A 6,125-nucleotide genomic window follows, 5' to 3' on the forward strand; every position below is an offset into this window, starting at 1 on the left:
GAAGACTGCAGGTGTTGACTATGGTGAAGATTTTCATCTCTGATTTTAGATGGAAACTAGCCATGCTCCAGTGCTTCCCAGGTGGTGCTAGCGGTAAACAACTCACATGCCCATTGAGCAAGTCATCTCTTCTCTCAGCTCCCAACCTGCTCCTCCAGTCCCGGTTTTGTAATAATGAAGCTGCAACCTATAAACATTTCTTTGCCACTTAGTGTAATGCCAGGCTTTGTCAGTAGAGGGCACTAAAGTAACATTGCAAGATGATAGCAACATGAACTTTTTGGGGTGATGGAAATGCTGGGCGCTAATATGGTTGTCCAGCATCCCATGCAGCTGTTTAAATTAAGATTTAAATTAATTAAAATGAAAGTTACTAATTCAGTTCCTCAGTCCCAAAGCCATTTCAAGTGCCCAATAGCCAGTGTGGTCAATGACTACCATATTGAACAGGTACAGAACATTTTCATCATCACAAAAAATTCTGTTTGATAGCTCTGCTCTATATCTTCATTGTGTTGAATGGTACATCACTGTATACATTAGTCAAAATGCATCAAACCGTACACTCAGAGTTAGTGAGTTTTGTGTATGTAAATGACACTTCAACAAAAATTACTGTTTGAATAAAAAGGTGTTAATGTGTTAGTCTAGGGTTTTAGTTATTTTTATCAGTGAAACTGTACCATTAAATAAAAGTCTCACAAACATCAATGTTGCCACCCACAGCTCTTTTTTTTTTTTTTTTTTGAGCCAGGAGCAAGCAGTGCTACAGTCTTCAGTTAACATTTATTCTGCATTTCCATTTTTAAACCAGATTTTCAATTCTTATCTTACTTTAGAAAATTAAAAGCATATCCTTTGGAGAGTCAAACAATTTCATAACCATTTTTTCAATGCTATTCATAAAGTTTGATGTCCTATGAGAACTGCCAACAATTTAAATCTTTTTCTAAGATGGTTTAAGCAATTATTAAAAAATTATTTGATGCATGAAATAAAATATTCCTATCTAGCTCAATTCCCAGATGCTAGATGATTGCCTTTTCCAGAAAAATGAATAGCTTTTGAGTGACAAAAACCATGGAAATAACTCGATGGAGGGGCTGGGGTATGTTTTGTTCAACAAATTGTATCTTGAGCACCTGAACAGAACCTGGCATTCAGTAAGTTTCTGGTGAATGATTGATTTGGGTGGATGAATGAATTCAAGTACTGGGGGAAATCTGTAATTAGTTTTAGACTTTGAGACATAGTATACATCACAAGCAAAGAACAGAAAAGAACTGGAGAGATGCATAGGTATTATTTTTTAACTGAACACCTCCCCCAAATTTCTTTTGACTGAGTACCTGGGCAAATTTCCCGATTTCAAATCCATTTCCTAAAGCAAAGGGCAAGCTGGATGGCACATTTTAGGCATTTAAAATAGCAAATACCAGCTTCTGTGCGTCTGTATACTTTAAACATTTAAAACAGGCAATTGAACTCCTACCTCAGGGACTTCTATCCAGCTATCTGCCTAGGTCTTGCTTTGCTATCCCCCAGAGATGAAGTCAATGTACTTCAATCCACTCTCTCCTGGTCTTATTTTTGTATCTGAGTGATAAGAACTGCTCCTTTCCTTAGACACCACTGATAGAAACCAAGGAGTCTCTAGAGGAAGATCTCTCTTTCCCACCTTCTAGAGCCAGTCAGTTGCCAGGACTTGCTAATCCATTGTAAACTGGAATGTCTCTAGTTGTGTCCAGAAGCATCACTGGGGGTGGATAAAGACTGGAAGAACAGACTGGAAAGTCTGAACTGATGGTAACTGAGAAGTGGAGGCTCTCATAGGGTGCATTCTCAGAAAGTGGCCCCCCATTTTCCTGCAGTAGTTGTTAAAATTCTAATGAAAATTGCTTAGAAGAAACAATGTGAAGGGAAGACTCTAATATGGAGAAGGTAGTTGGAGCAATGGTAACATTTTCACTTGTTATCTTTTCTAAGCAGCCAATGACAGAGACAGATTCATTCTTTGTTAAATCCTTTGTCTCTAGTCCCACTTCTATTTTAGTTCTTTTCACATCTTTATATTGGTGTCATCCTCATAAAATCAAAATTTTAATTCTTCTCTACTTACAAACCTTTAATGGTACTCTTTGATAACCAGTAGGATGGCTAGAATCAAAAAGACCAATAATAGCAAGTGTTGACATGGGTGTGGAAAATCATACACCACTGGTAGGATTATAAAATGGTACATCACTCTGGGAACTAATCTGGCTCCCTTGAATCATTAAATGTGGGTTATCATATAACCCAGCAATCCCACACTAGGGTATATACTCAAGAGAAATGAAAACTTATGTCCACAAAGAAACTTGTACACAAATGCCTATAGTTGAATTACTCGTAATAGCCAAAAGGTAGGAACAACCCAAATACCCATCAAAAGATGAATGGATGATAAAAAATATAGTATATCCATATAACAAATATTATTTAGTCATAAAAAGTATGAAATACATGATACATGATACAACAAAGATGAACCCTGAAAATATTATGCTAAGTGAAAAAAGCCAATTACAAAAGACTGCATATTGCATGATTCCATTCTTATTAGATGTCCAGAATAGGCAAATCTATAGAGACAAAAAGATTAGTGGCTGCTTAGGACTAGTGGATGGAGAAGGAAACGGCAACCCACTCCAGTGTTCTTTCCTGGAGAATCCCATGGACAGAGGAGCTTGGCAGGCTACAGTCCATGGGGTTGCAAAGAGTCGGACATGACGGAGCGACTAAACCACCACAGGACTAGTGGAGAGCATAGAGTATGATGATTGACAGCTAAAAGTTGTGGGTGTTTTTTTTTTGAGATAATGAAAATATTCTAAAATTTTGAGTTGCATGCATTTGTGAGTATACTAAAAATCAATAAGCTGTACATTTTAAACAGACGAATCATATGGTATATAAATTGTATCTCAACAAAGCTACTAGAATAAACACACACACACACAAAAAGAACTCACACGCCAATGCATAAGAGATGCGGGTTCAATCCCTGGGTCAGGAAGATCCTCTGGAGAAGGGTATGGCAACCCACCCCAGTATTCTCACCTGGAGAATCCCATGGACAGAGGAGCCTGGTGGGCTACAGTCCATAGGGTCGCAAAGAGCTGGACACAACTGAAGCAACTTAGCATGCTGCCATGCACCAGGGTTCGGGGATGACTGTTCAAAAGACTCTTATTCCTCTCCTATGAAAATGAAACGAAATGAAAGTCACTCAGTTGTGTCCAACACTTGTAACCCCGTGGACTGTAGCTCATGAAGCTCCTCTGTCCATGGGATTCTCCAGGCAAGAATACTGGAGTGGGTCCTCTGTCCATGGGATCCTCCAGGCAAGAATACTGGAGTGGGTTGCCATTTCCTTCTCCAGGGGATCTTCCCAATCCAGGAATCAAACCTGAGTCTCCTGCATTGCAGGCAGATTCTTTACTGACTGAGTTATGAGGGAAGCCTCTCCTATTCTTTCTACTATTAACATGACTCCTAGAAATAGTGAGAAAGTATTTACTTTAGAATGTCTTCTGTGCGCTCTGTCAATCGTATTCTAACAATTTTAAGTGGGGAAAGGAGGGATAAAGTCAATCTCCTCTCAGAACCTAGTATAGTTCAAGTGATCCGTTAATCCCATGAACTATCTTAATAGTCAGGTGTTATTCTTTTCTTTATGAGAGCAAAATTCAAAAGGTTATAAAACTTCCCCAAATCTAAATTTGGTGAGAAGATTGAGCATTAGGAAACATTTCTATCTGTCCTTCAAAGTCAGTGCTGTACCATTATATTAAACTGAATGGCAGGACTTTTACTAGACTACATCTTTGTTGTCTAGGGTGATTTCTTCAAAGGGGGCAGTGTGTCATTTGGACTTTCAAATTTCATTAGCATTTCTCATTGACTATCCTTTTTTGTGTCTGTGCTGCTCAATTACTTTGAGTTTCTTCTCAAGGGATACTGTTATTTATGTGCTGAATATTATCTTATGTCACTTACCACTTGTTTTACACTTTGTCATTCCTTTTTTTTAATGCTGTCAGTTGTATAATGAGATATAATTTGCCTAAAACAAAATGTACAAAATTGAAGAACACAGATCAGTGAATTCAACGTTCGTGTGCACTGTACAATCATCATGCAAATCAGGGCATCGAACATATTCCTCCACTCGCTAAAGTGCTGCCATGTTACTTGCCCGTTAATCCCCATCTGCCAGAGATAAATATGTTCTGAATCCTCTCATAGATTAACCTCGCTTATTCTTACACTTCGTATGAATGAATGATGCAGTATGTTGTCTTTTTTCTCTCTTCTTTCATTCAGTTTTGAGGTTCAATCTTAACTGCTCATGTCAATAATTTGGCTTTATTTTTATGCTAAGAAATACCCTTTTTTATGAGTATAACACAACTGGATTATCCATTTTTCTCATGATGAACAGATGTTTTATTATACACAAAGTAAGTATGAATATTTGTACACAAGTACACAAGTTATTTTATCTAGATATCCACTTAGGTATATGTACCTAAAGTTGAGAATTGCTTGGTCAATGAGTAGAAACTGACATAGACTTTGCAAAGTAGCTGTGTCATTTTACACTTACCCCCAAATATAAGCTTGATCCAGTTTCTGTACATTCCCACATACTTAGTATTTTAAATCTTTTAAATTTTAGCCATTCTTATGTCTGTAGTGGATTCCAGTTTTGGTTTCCAAAAGTTGCTTGGTCATTTGGATATCTTCTACTGTGAAGTGCACTTCAAATTTTCTGCTCATTAATATATTGCTTATAAGTTTCTTTGTGATTTGCATAAGTTCTTTATATATTTTTGAGAAGTTTCTTGTCAAATATACATATTGCAAGTAATACATATGGTCTATGACTTGCCTTTTTCCCTTTTTTTGGAGTATAATTGCTTTACAATGTTGCATTAGTTTCTGCCATACAGTGAAGTGAATCTGCTATACATATCTCCTCTCCCTCTTGGACCACCCTTCTACCCCCAACCCCATCCCACCCATCAAAGTCTTCACAGAGCACAGAGCTGAGCCACCTGTGCTATACAGCAGGTTCCCACTAACTCTCTATTTTACACATGGTAGAGTGTGTGTGTGTGTGTGTGTGTGTGTGTATATATATATGTATGTATATATATAGTAAATTCTGTTAAGCTTCAGTTCAGTTCAGTTCAGTTCAGTCGCTCAGTCATGTCGGACTCTTTGCGACCCCATGAATTGCAGCCAGGCCTCCCTGTCCATCACCAACTCCCAGAGTTCACTCAGACTCACGTCCATCAAGTCAGTGATGCCATCCAGCCATCTCATCCTCTGTCATCTCCTTCTCCTCCTGCCCCCAATCCCTCCCAGCATCAGAGTCTTTCCCAATGAGTCAACTCTTCTCATGAGGTGGCCAAAGTACTAGAGTTTCAGCTTTAGCATCATTCCTTCCAAAGAAATCCCAGGGCTGATTTCCTTCAGAATGGACTGGTTGGATCTCCTTGCAGTCCAAGGGACTCTCAAGAGTCTTCTCCAACACCACAGTTCAAAAGCATCAATTCTTCAGTGCTCAGTTTTCTTCACAGTCCAAATCTCACATCCATACATGACCAGAGGAAAACCCATAGCCTTGACTAGATGGACTTTTGTTGGCATTTTTGAATATGCTATCTAGGTTGGTCATAATGTTAAGCTTAAAGATTTAACATTTCACGAAACCCACTTTATTCAGTTTCAATCTATGGCAAGTGACTTGGCATTATGTGTAAGAAATTTTTGTCTTTACCTTAGTCAAGAAGAATTTCCATTATCCTTTTTAAAGCATTGCAATTTTTAAATAATGTCTCCAATTAACTTTGTGTGGAGAGACATGGTTTTTAATGTGAAATTATCTCTAAATGAACAATCATTTGTTCTAGCATATGTTGCAGAAAAATTATTCATTACCACACTACACATATTGGTGACTTTATTGGAAAACACAAATAGTTGGATATATGTAAACTTTTTACTCTCTACACCTTTACAGTCATATATCTGTGTTTTGTCTACTTACAATAGTGTATAGTATCTTAACTGTT

This window comes from Bos indicus x Bos taurus, chromosome 3 (genome assembly GCF_003369695.1).
Source record: "Bos indicus x Bos taurus breed Angus x Brahman F1 hybrid chromosome 3, Bos_hybrid_MaternalHap_v2.0, whole genome shotgun sequence".
In the NCBI taxonomy this organism is placed as follows: Eukaryota; Metazoa; Chordata; class Mammalia; order Artiodactyla; family Bovidae; genus Bos; species Bos indicus x Bos taurus.